The sequence below is a fragment of the Archocentrus centrarchus genome, chromosome 20, assembly GCF_007364275.1.
Source record: "Archocentrus centrarchus isolate MPI-CPG fArcCen1 chromosome 20, fArcCen1, whole genome shotgun sequence".
Lineage (NCBI taxonomy): Eukaryota > Metazoa > Chordata > Actinopteri > Cichliformes > Cichlidae > Archocentrus > Archocentrus centrarchus.
In genome coordinates, this window is record NC_044365.1 from 17,262,723 (window position 1) to 17,276,324 (window position 13,602).

The following is a 13,602-nucleotide window of genomic DNA, read 5'->3' on the forward strand; positions in this document are numbered from 1 at the left end:
ACAGTTTTTTTATCTATTCTAAGCAACTTATACGCTATAAATACCTGTAAATGAGTGATTATTACTGGCATCTAAATTTGTATTGGTAGAATATCAGTCAAACTGGAGTCCAAGCAGGACTTCATGTCTGTTTCTCTTCTTGGCTCACTTAACCCTTCTTCCTGACCCTTTTTGCGAGTGCTGGTCCGGAGCTCGATGGAGTGTGTTTTGGTGTGGCTGTCGCTCCACTGTGGCACACACTAGGTAGGAAAAGGAGCTGTGAGGACTGGGGGGGTATGGTGCAGCTGTAACTGTTGGGGTTATGGGGGTGGTTGGAACAGATTGGTTGATATCACACTCTCACCCCTGGGGGATGAAGGACCAGGAGGTGTAGTGGGTTTGAACCGTGTGTGCGATCATGTGTGTGTGCGTGACAGCAGGAACGGGTGGGCGAGTAAAGGATTGTGGGAAATACAAAATCCTCAGATTGCTGAGTTTGGACGCCATGACCCCACACCGACCCCCATTTCCTGTCTCAATTGCCTCAGCATGAGCTGGGCTCCATTTCACAGCACCGCTGCTTCTTCTTTTGTCCACAATCATGTGGACTCATGTGGGACTCCATGCTGCTGACACCTCCTCCATCGTCATGAGTAAATACTGACAAAGGGTCATTGTGTGATCGTGTGTTTCTTGCCTGATACTGTTTTTGTGATTGCTAATGGCGGTTAATCTCTTTTTTTAAATGAGGATCATTGTTACAATCAAGCCTCCTGTGAGACTGCAGATTCAATAGACCAATTCTGAATTAAAAGTAAGTTTGGGGGTAATTAAAGTGAACATTTAGTTAAGATTTAAATACAAAAAGCCTGTAAACACTGTAACTGTCAGTTATGTCTCCAGTTACTTTGTTCAGGTTTACTGAGCTGCATGTTTGGAGTATGTATGATATCTTGTGGTAATAATAAGACAGAACTGAATCAATAACATAAAATAATAGTGGCGTGTCTGCCTTTGTGTTTATTTACTTTACTTTGTGCATAAACTATGAAGCCCTTTGTGTGCATGGACTAGGATTCAAGCACAGCTTCAGCCATTCTAATTCCCAGGGTGTAATGTGCTGCTGTTTCAGTGAAGAAACTGGCGTCTCGGTACACACAAGTGTAGGTGTCCTTTGGTATTAGCACTGCGTCACATTGGATCACAACAAAAACAAAAAAAAAAAATGTGTCTCACTCCAAACTCATCATATATCGATGCTTCAAAAGAACTCCTTGGCATCACATTTAAACCCAGTGAGTAAAATCAATTTTCAACATGGAGGGTTTATTCTGAAAAGGGGCGACTGACACTATAAAACACAATCTTTTCTAAACTGAGGGACTTTTCCTTACCAAGTTGTTTTTTGAGCCCAAAACCCCAAAATGAAAGCCTAAGTAGTCAACTGAAAATAAAGCATAACAAAGAACAAAGCTCCCAAATGGGAGCCTCATAATGCAAACATCGTTGCGCATTATTAAAGGAGCACTAAGACCAATGCCAAAGGATACCTTGTGCATATGTCTGCAAAAGAATGACAGCATCTGACGGCCATAGATAACGATGTGTTGGACGCTTTTCAGGTATTACAGCAGAAAGAAAGAAAACGTTTAAAATCAGCCATCACTGACCAAACCATGGGCAGCATGTGTCGGAAAATCCGACGTCTCCACTTCAAAGCCATCCTCTAAGATCAGTCACTGCAGACTCTAAAAGCAAAGGCTGCTTTGTATATTCCTCAGTTTCTTTTGTGAGGATAAGATAGTGTTGTATACAATGGACAAAAACTGAGGTCACATTTTGGTGTATGAAATAGATTGGTGTAGCAGATAAGAAATGTCCATGTAAAAATAACGACAATACAAGACCGTGGGTGAAATTTGGATCCTAAGAGCTAGATAACTGTTTTACAATTTTAAAAGGATATTTTAGAGGGCTCTTGGTGTGGACTGATTATTTTTTATTGTCCTATTTTCCTTTTCTAGTAATATGAAAATGAATAGATGATGACAACACCCCTTGGTCTGGGAAGTCTTTTTACAAATCCTGACCATTTTTCATGACCGTTTTCACCATCTCCATCTTAGTGGACTTGTCAATCACAAGTCATTATATGATGATCCTTTCAGAAAAGAATCAGTTCTGACAGAATAGCCAAAATTTACAAAACAGACTTAATAGACTTGTTGTATTTAATAAAATAAACAAGTGACTGAGACCATAAAGCCATCAGAAAAGTATTTACAGATGTCAGGGCAGAACGCTGTTCCCATAGACTTCTATGGGATCAGAAGTCTTTTTGCAAGGGGTCGCCTCCTTGGGGTCATTAAAAGCAGTACAGGTTTAAGGCACTTATGCATTGGCATCTGGAAGCTATGTCCATCTCTGTACAATCTAAACATCTTTTTGAATTCAGCTATAAACTATCTAGATGCTTTTAAAGTCAGTACAAAACAATAATGATGCTGGTACAGATGCAGTCATTGGCTTTGTCATTTGCATATATGGTACATAAACCAAAGATTTTAGATGCTAACTAATGATGACCACTTAAAAAACAGATAAATTAGAGGACTGGGAACATCTGACATACAGGAGTGGATGTTAAGATCCACCTGGCAATGATATCCATTACTCTTCAGCACTGTCCAACAATGCTATCGGGAATATAATGGGTAATTTGTGCTATGAGGGAATAAAATCTAGCAGCATTACATGTTAAAGACTGATAAATCACAGAAAATAACAATTCAAGGGTCAGATTGATGCTATACGCATAGACTATTGTAACTGTGAAAGATCTCATGTGAAACTAATGAAACCAGAGAGCATGTCTCACTGCATGACCATTAGTGATAGTGAATAATATCCAATCTGGGCAAATTACACCAGACCTTGATCACACGCCTTTCCTTCAAACAACTATTTCTTCCAGACCATTGTACTATTTCACTCCAGCCTAGTTTGTCACTGACACAAACACGCATCCATACCATGACCCTGTGCCGCTCATAACTCATGCAACAGTCTGAAATACAATTAAGCAGGCGCACCAATTTGCACCACCTATTATGTGACGGCTGTTACCTGAGCAATCACTCCCTCCTAAATACCATCATGAACAAGAGTGAGATCTTATGATGGTGGTAAACATAGTCATTTTCTTGTGCTCTCTCAATCAGTCACAGAGCAGGTTGGAATCAAAAATGTAGAGAAAGGAGCCTCTTTTCTATTCCAGTTGCACTCCACAGTCCCTCTAAATCACCCCTAATGGGCTGGTGGAGGGAGCACACTCTGTATCACTGTATCAATCATTCACTCTGTTTTCCTCCTCCTGGAACCATCCACAGGATCACTTTGGTGCTTTAATGAGCCATTACAATTCCTATCAGACAATCTCTGTGCCACGCGTGTGTGCACAAGTGCACGCACATTTGTTTGTATATGAGTGCGTGCATGCTCTAACTGTTGTGGACTTACACTCATGCTGATATTAGATTGTCTCCACAGAGTTTCTGAGATAGCAGTGATCTCTTGTCTATCTATTTCTCACCCACTTTCGCTCTCTGTTGGTCTCGCTCTCTCTCGTGCTGTGTGTGAATGTATGTGTGTGGTGGACAGTGGGCACGGGTTATAATTGCATTGCGTTGCCATCCCACTCGGCCTCTACACCCATCTGTCTCTTTAATATCCAGCTAAGCACTCTTGACCTTGAAGCATCACAGCAACACATCCATGGCTGACTTTTCCGGGAGGCTGCAAAAATGATAGAGAAATGGGGATGATAGAAAGACAGGAAAAAGAAATAGGGAGAAAAAAAACAAGGTGCGAAATGTTGTCACTGAGACAAAGGTGAACAAAAGAACATGATGGATAGATCTACCTGTGCAAGAAGTATCATATAGAGGAGAGCCGAGTGAATTGGACACACAGATGCCTTCAAGGTCACAAGCGAATTCATTCAATTTGAGGCTGACTTGATTTTACAAAGGTCACCCACACGGACTTCTGAAGAAAATGTTATTTCAACAGAAAACATGCAATATTAGCTGGGAGTCTAGGATTAATAAAATAAAAAAAAAAGAAATCGTATTTGCCTCATGGCATTCCCTTTTTGCTCCTCTAGAAACTGTGCCTTTGGGCTGTCATAATGAATATCTGAGCTAATTCTTTTCACTGTATGATAACAGAACATATGCCTTAAAGGTATGACTTGCAATTACATCTTCAACTGTACCTAAACTTATTTGTAGAGACATTTAAGTACAATTAACAATGATTTACCTTCATTCAGGGGAAGTTTGCAATGCATCTTGAATTTTTATTCGGTTTTTATTCTACAGTACACCATTCAGACCGTCATACAGCCAGGCAGCAACTATTCACTGTTGTCTTGCTGAAAAGCTTACCTCTATAAGTGGCCAATGTGACTTTCACACTAGAGACCACTGCTGACAATCCATCCCTACTATTTGTCAGTAAGCTTTCCCACAAACTTGACTAACATGCTAGCTATACAGTTCCATGGAAGTCAACATCAGCCTCTCGGGCATGTAAAAACTTCTTAACAGTTACTTTATGCATGTCTGCAGGGGAGTTTTGTGGCAATCCTTACTGTAAGTTTTCTATGACTCTAAACTGTTAGTGGCACCAGCAGGTAAATGGTTTGCAGACAGCCATGAAAAATTGCTAAGCTGCGTATGAGCTCCCATAATTAAATGTATCCAGATTTTAACCTTCAGTTCAGTTCAATCCAATTTTATTTATATAGCGCCAACAAACAGTTACCTCAAGGCACTTTATATTGTAAGGTAAAGACCCTGCAATAATTACAGAGAAAACCCAACAGTCAAAATGACCTTTATGAGTAAGCACTTGGCGACAGCAGGAAGGAAAAACTCCCTTTCAACAGGAAGAAACCTCCAGCAGAACCAGGCTCAGGGAGGGGCAGCTATCTGCTGTGACCGGTTGGGGCTGAGGGGACAAAAGTTAGCATGGTAAAATGCAAAACTGAGATTGTACAAATGGCTGTAATCGCTTATCATCAATGCATGCTAATACTGCCATTATTAGCATTAAGCTAAGAGTACCATTTGAAAGTACAATTTGCCCAAGTGCAATGACATAATGCAGCTGCTGACAACTTAATAACTACAATTTTTCTAAAATGTTCTAAAATTTGACCAAGTGCTTTGAGTAAGCCTGGAAAATAGATACATGAATAATATTTTAGAAACGTATTAGTTTTCAAAGTTGCTGAAAATTATCCTGCAATACAAAAGCTACACACAGACACACAAAAAAAAGCAATTTTGTTACGGTGTGGAAATTTGACCAGACAACCTTATTTTCTAATCCTTTAACATTTAATCCACCTCTACTAGTCTTATTCTTATCAAAATTCCAATCATTTTAGTATGTCTCTGTGCCCTCTTATCAACTCAATGTCATACATCAAGGATAAGAATAATTCTGGGCCAATCTGGCATTTCAGGTGTACTATAGTGAGATGACTTATTAAGAAAATGTTAACTCCCTGCAGCATGGTTATCTTTATTGAGAAACAAAGGATTAGTAACATGATTGATGGGCCTTGTCTCCTAGGGATTATGCTGTAGAGCACTACTAATTGCTCTCTCTTCCTCCCTCCTCCTCTATTTATCTCCTTCTTTCTGTCTCCTTCCAGCCACATCCATGCCCGTGGCCAACGCAATACACTTTTAGCTATCACCTTTGCCATCAGAGCTCGCAGTGCAAAGGGTTATGGGTGTCACTGACAGGACTTGGGCTTCTGGGTAAGAACTAAAAAGACTGAACTGTCCTTAAAGTTGTAGCCAAGGGACTTAATTTTGCATTCAGGCTCAAGTGGTTTGTTGAACACTTGCCAGGCCTGGGCCAGGAGGACAGAAAAGGAGGGAGACCAAACCCTGTATGGGTATGGTAACGCACCGTGTAATGGACTACTGTACAACTGGAAATAATGTGCTGAGTCATTTAGGAAAGCTATTAAGCCGCCTGGGTGACTTTGAAATTCACTAAGCCTGTTCACCCTCTGCATTTATTCAGGACTAGGGCAGCCTCAGCCCCCAGCTCACTAGACTCCCCCCCTCCTCTGTTCTCCTCTTTGACATCTCCCCAGCTAAATACTGAGAAGAAACTTGATTACAAATAACTGAGGGAGAGAGAGCTTATCATTAGGTAGCATGGAAAAAAGCATGTCTTCTGCCAGTAAAGCTTTCTCAAATACTGTATATTTTCTCATACTTAATTGAGCATGTGTTGCATTAACCTTGAAAGAATTATGGTGATTGTATTTTCAATTAATCTTCCTAAGGAGCAGACATACAAATTACAATGGGATGAAAACACAATGTTGCTGTCACAGAGTATTTCTTCAACAACAGGCAACTTCTTTTATTTTTCCTTTTTTTAAAAAAGGATCCTATTGGGTAACTGACCACTTAGATCACTCGCAGCCCATGAGGCAGCAAATTGGCAGTTTCACAGGCCACTAAAGTACTTATTAAAATGATTAAAATTATCCCACACCTTCCTCTAAGCCACGTGTGCCCTTGTCATTTATCATAAAACTGTCCCCATCACATACTTAGGAATGATGCAGAGGGAACCACTGAGTGCCAGAAAATACGATGCTATAAGGACTTGCAACGCTCTACCGCATGTAACAGAAAAAGTGAAAGATAAAATTTGTATCAAATAGCATTTTTCATGACACGCCTGAACCCCTGGTGTAAATGACGTCTAACCCCAGGCAAAGCTGTGGGGTAGGTTCAGGAATGTGCTTGCTAAAAGCAAAAAATTTTCTCCGTTTTATTCTTTAAAGAAGTGATGCTAAATTCAAAAACTCTATTTGCATAACAATACGCAGCAAGCACTTGTCAATTTGCTCCCTCAGCATCCACAAGCTTTGGATATGACTGCTCACCAAAGGGACTGACAGAGGCCATAAAATGTAAATACCACATGGAGGCTTCCCAGGTTGTGATGTTGTTTAATAATGGATGTAGTGCTTTACATTTTCCTCTTTTAGAATCAGCTCAGAAAATGCCCCTGTCAAAATTTACTGAAAGGTTCAGAGGAGAAATATTCACAAAGCCAGGCACACAAAGGTGATATGAAAAGGGAAAAAAGAGGGAAGGCAAGTCGAGAAATCACGAGCGATTCAACACAAAAGTGCAAGTGGAAACATATCAAAAAGAAGGGTGTGTTTGTGTGTGCAAACCGATAGCCATGGGTATCGTCGGTATGGTTTGAGCAGCAGCTCTAAAAAAACGATGCCAGCGTCTTGAATATTTTTCTTTGCTTTTGCCACTTCTATCTCTCGTCTATCTCATCACAAAAGATTCCTCTTTCTGCAGTTTGGGCAATTAACGCGGGTTCTACTTTGGCTCCGGGAAAGTTAAAAAACATGCTGATTGTCTAGCAGTGCAATCTAGAGCAATGCTTAGATGATTTTTAGGGAGTCTGACAAGATGACTGATAGCATCTTAAAAATACAATTCCAACATAAATTTATTATCAACTTTTAAATCTTTGTGATAAATGTCCTGTTCTTGGGGTATAATGAATACCTGCAGCCTCTAGGGGTTCTTTCAATAATTTGTCAACTGAAGACATTTGTCTAAAGGGAAAATAAAAATCACTATATAGTGTCAAAGTTAGCAGACATTTATTCGGGCTTCAGCACAGGATTGTGAAATGCTGTATATTTGCTTGTGTGGGGTCACAAACCAAAAAAATGGCTGAGACCACCTTCACATGTCGTATGTGTGTATGGGTATCCATCACGGTAGCCATCCATCAGTGCTCTTTAGTCTGGTTAATCACGCTGACTGAGCAGAGAATGACTCACAATGGCAGGGGTTACCTCCAGCTAGAGCTAATTTCAGGGGCAGAAGCAGCAGCAGCACTCTGAAACCCATTTTTTTGTGGGTTTGATGAGAAACAAAGGCTATTACTATTTCTTACATTACTCATACTTTTCTTCATGTGCAGAAGTTTTTGGCACCCATTCCTGCCATCACAAATTCATGTGACACACGAATATGCGCGGCTCACTAAGAAGAAATACACTAAGCTATGCTTGTTTGAGTTTTTCTATGATTTGAGCTTGATGTTTTCCTAATGAGAGGTTCTCACCTTCATCAGAAAGAAGTTTCACACTTTGTGTTTTCTTGAGAAGATTTTCACACTCACAATTTTCACACGTATGGCCAGCTAAGAGGCCTTTCAGTCACAATATACAAGCTTCTATATAAAAGCACGATGAAGAGAACTTCTAGTTTTTGAGTCATGACTATTCAAGATGAGAAACTAACTTTGTCTCCTTTTCACTAATCATGACAACAGAAAAGAAGTGACAATTTTCTTCTGAGTAATTTTGAAATCATCATTCAATTTGCTGAAAGAGGACAAAGACAAATTTCCCCTTTAATTTGCTAGCAGGAGTGTTTGGTGTAGTTATACAAGTAATACTATTTGTTTTAGTCACATTTCCTGGATGGACTCCTCACAATCCTCACTCATTACCCAATTCTCTCCTGTGACCTCCTCTTGCTGTTTATGGTGGCTCAGGGGATCAAGCGGGTCGTCTAATATTCAGAAGGTCAGTCATTCGATCCCCGGCTCCTGCGTCCATATGGTGACGTGTCTGTGGGCAAGATACTGAACCTCAAACTGCCCCCTGATGCACCCATCTGGGTTTTTATGTGTACGTGAGCTTTAAAAATGAGTCTGTGTGTGCAGCCTGCAGTGTAAAAAGTGCTTTGAGTCCTAGGTGAGAATAAAAAAAGCACTGTATAAATTACAATCCATTTATCATGGTGTAAAGAAGGAGGGGGGAGAACACTAAATAACCTTTCAGTTCAGTTCAATTCAGTTTTATTTATAGAGCACCAAATCACAACAAACAGTCACTGCAAGGCGCTTTGTATTTGCAGAGATCATACAGTAATTACAGAGAAAACCCAACAATCAAAATGATGAGCAAACACTTGGCAACAGTGGGGAGGAAAAACTCCCTTTTAACAGGAAGAAACCTCCCGGAGGACCAGACTCAGGGAGGGGCAGTTTTATGAACTTGACAATAGTTAGTAAAGTTAGATGAGTAAATACACTGCTCAAAAAAATAAAGGGAACACTCACATAACACATCCTAGATCTGAATGAATGAAATATTCTCAGTGAATACTTTGTTCTGTACAAAGTTGAATGTGCTGACAACAAAATCACACAAAAATCATCAATGGAAATCAAATTTATTAACCACTGGAGGCCTGGATTTGGAGTCACACACAAAATTAAAGTGGAAAAACACACTACAGGCTGATCCAACTTTGATGTAATGTCCTTAAAACAAGTCAAAATGAGGCTCAGTATTGTGTGTGGCCTCCACGTGCCTGTATGACCTCCCTACAACACCTGGGCATGCTCCTGATGAGGTGGCGGATGGTCTCCTGAGGGATCTCCTCCCAGTCCTGGACTAAAGCATCCGCCAACTCCTGGACAGTCTGTGGTGCAACGTGATGTTGGTGGATGGAGCGAGACATGATGTCCCAGATGTGCTCAATCGGATTCAGGTCTGGGGAACGGGTGGGCCAGTCCATAGCTTCAATGCCTTCATCTTGCAGGAACTGCTGACACACTCCAGCCACGTGAGGTCTAGCATTGTCCTGCATTAGGAGGAACCCAGGGCCAACCACACCAGCATATGGTCTCACAAGGGGTCTGAGGATCTCATCTCGGTACCTAATGGCAGTCATGCTACCTCTGGCGAGTACATGGAGGGCTGTGCGGCCCTCCAAAGAAATGCCACCCCACACCATTACTGACCCACTGCCAAACCGGTCATGCTGAAGGATGTTGCAGGCAGCAGATCGCTCTCCACAGCGTCTCCAGACTCTGTCACCTCTGTCACATGTGCTCAGTGTGAACCTGCTTTCATCTGTGAAGAGCACAGGGCGCCAGTGGCAAATTTGCCAATCCTGGTGTTCTCTGGCAAATGCCAAGCGTCCTGCACGTTGTTGGGCTGTGAGCACAACCCCCATCTGTGGACGTCGGGCTCTCATACCATCCTCATGGAGTCGGTTTCTAACCGTTTGTGCAGACACATGCACATTTGTGGTCTGCTAGAGGTCATTTTGCAGGGCTCTGGCAGTGCTCCTCCTGTTGCTCCTTGCACAAAGGTGGAGGTAGCGGTCCTGCTGCTGGGTTGTTGCCCTCCTACGGCCTCCTCCACGTCTCCTGGTGTACTGGCCTGTCTCCTGGTAGCTCCTCCAGCCTCTGGACACTACGCTGACAGACACAGCAAACCTTCTTGCCACAGCTCGCATTGATGTGCCATCCTGGATAAGCTGCACTACCTGAGCCACTTGTGTGGGTTGTAGAGTCCGTCTCATGCTACCACGAGTGTGAAAGCACCACCAACATTCAAAAGTGACCAAAACATCAGCCAGAAAGCATAGGTACTGAGAAGTGGTCTGTGGTCCCCACCTGCAGAACCACTCCTTTATTGAGCGTCTTGCTAATTGCCAATAATTTCCACCTGTTGTCTATTCCATTTGCACAACAGCATGTGAAATTGATTGTCAATCAGTGTTGCTTCCTAAGTGGACAGTTTGATTTCACAGAAATTTGATTTACTTGGAGTTATATTTTGTTGTTTAAGTGTTCCCTTTATTTTTTTGAGCAGTGTAGATGGGCAGCACAGTGGTGCACTGGTCACCTTGTATCAAGACGATTCTAGGTTTGAAACTGTCCAAAGACGGGCTAATTGACAGGCTAATTGTTGATGTGATGGTAAATGGTTATTGGTCTCTCTGTGTTAGCCTATTTAAAAAGTAAGCAGTTAAAATTATTGACGACAAAGTTTGCCAGCAGGAGCGAGCTGAACCAAGGGTAAAGGAATCTTCTTGCATCAAATACATGAAATTCACTGAATTGCACACGGATAAATTGTCATTGGATGGATGTTAAATGTCCAATCCCAGTTGCATGTGTCACAGTGCTATCAAAGGTAAAAAGGTAATCCAGCACTGTGCAGCTGTAGCTGTCAGCAGACTACTGGAGCAACATGTAACATTGTCATTGCAAGATTTAGTTTTACTAGAAACAAAGAAGCTATGAAGAAGTTTTTAAGTTATAAAGTCAGCTTACATATAGTCAAAAATATGAGTCAAAAGTAAAACCTTCTAAATGTACCCAGTGGTTTAAATTCTGTAGTAAAACATCTGTTTCCTAAGATGGAAATTGTGGCAAAATTGGAAATTTTAAAAATTCAGGTAGCTAATTGGATTTTTTTTTTTTCTCAAATGAATGGCTCCAGAGACACAAACGTGCAAATTTTGGTGCTTGTATCTAGATTTTTTCAGTTAGGCTCAACAGTTAAACGTGGAGGAAAAAGTTGTAAGATAATCTATTAAAAGAAAAGTCTGCTTGTTATAGCAGTTCTTGTTAAAGTTGTTGGGGAGTTACAATGATGTCGATTCTCACAACAAGTCAGTAGTAGCACAAACAACTCTACCCAGTTATGATCATTCAAATGTCTGAAGACAGACATGCACTGGGTAAGCCCTTCCTGATCTTTATTTTTTTCCCCAGAGGGGTCATGGCTTAATCTTTCAAGGATGGACAGGCTAAATGGTACTTTACCATACCCCATCTCTGTCTCCAGAGACTGAGGACGTTGTTCATTTGACACTTTCACCACATTGATGGATTCTATATTTCATCTCTCAATTGCCTATGACTGCACCCCTCTGTGACATATGGCACTGCTCCTTCTCCTGCTATCCCCCGTGACTTAACTCAACAGGGCAACCGTGCTGCCCTGTGATGGGTTTCAGAGTGGAAATAAAGGCTCACCGTGAGGAACCCTTGTCTAACTGGTGGGAGACAGCTGGATTAGAAGCAGCAGCACCCTGAGAACATCCCAATTAAAATCAAAGCAATCACCATCGCAGAGAAGTCATTAGATTGAGAGGCTGTTTGAGGCTAAATGCTATAATAATGCAGGAGCTGCAGGATTTCAAAAGCCTGTCAGACACTGATTTCATACATTGGAAAGTTTGATGAATAGAGCCTTGTGAGAGGCAACTCTTGAGCGCTGCACTATTACCGAAAGCTTTGCTGGGGATTAGAGAGAAGACAGAAGCTTTCATTCCTTCAGTAAGTCAATGTATGAATAATTTACTCAGTGGGTATCTCTGCAAGCTCTCCCTGTAAGCCCTGGTAATGTTTTATTTGTATGTTTTCTGTCAAAAGTAATCTAGCATCCGGAGTCTTGAAAACTGTTGGTTGAGATCCGCTGAGTGCGGCAGGCTTCCTGCAGCAGGCTTCATGCAGCCCACATAATACCTGTTTGATGTGACATTTGTTGTCAGTGATAATTAGCTTTTCACTGGACCACGTCCATCCGCTGTCCCACGATTAGGGGAGTGCTGATAAGACGAGCTGCAAAAGAATGCACAAGGAGGTTTTCTCGCTCTTTATGTCCCTGTCTTTGCTCCGTCTCCCTTTCTTGCTGATGGGAGTTTTAGTTAAACAATAACCGAATCCAGGCTGTTACTACTTGGATCTTATTTTCATAGGTTGCACGATAACATACCATAAATTATAGCTGAAGTTTGGGAATATTGCAGCATCAAAGTCCAGATTGTCCTGACAGATAAGCTGAAAGCCCTCTGAACATTCCGCTATTCATTCCTCCCATTTAATTGGATGTAAAACAGGTGAAAGCACTGAGAGAGCTATAATTTGTGATTGCTAGTTTTGCTTGCAACATTCTGAGGACATTATTGCCTTTTGAGATTATTTATTTACTCCCTAACGGCGAGTACAATGCAAACGTAACTGAAATAAATGATTTCCAAACCTATAAAAATAAGTTATAATAAACTAAAATTAATTACCCATTAAATTAACACAACCAGACAGTAACGCCCCATTTATGACTGCACTCCGTTCAAAGTCATGAGTTATAAATTCCTAACTGGTAGATAGCAATTACAGCCTCTGTGTGCTCCAATGGACCATCGAAAAGGAAAAGAAAGATCATGAAGGAAATGAAAAAAACATGTGTTCCTTTTTTTCTTTTATGTTAAGACCAGAAGACTTTGCAGCTTAGGTTTTTGATGAGTTGACCTCTAAAAACTGCAGATCGTGCACTCTGCTCATTGAGGTTTAATGCAACCAATGAAATAATTTCTCTTCCCGTGCATCCCCGCCTCTACATCGTACCAAAATGCCAATCAGCTTTTCCTCTTGCTCTCTGACTCACTTTCCATGCCATTCTCTCCCACACACCGACATGCACAGCGGCTCGTGCAGGAATTCAACTTGTGTGCTCTTTATCTTTTTTTCACATGGGCATATCGGAGCCAAATGCACACATTGTATAGACACACGCAAACATACGCACATGTGATGTGACGGACACACGCATTCACACAAAACAGAGCAAAAGACTGAAAGAGAGGGAAAGAGAGACCCCAAACACCAAAACAGTATTAATCCCCTGAGGAGGTCTCTAAAAGGGTTTCTTAAAGCTGATTTCCACCAAGCAGA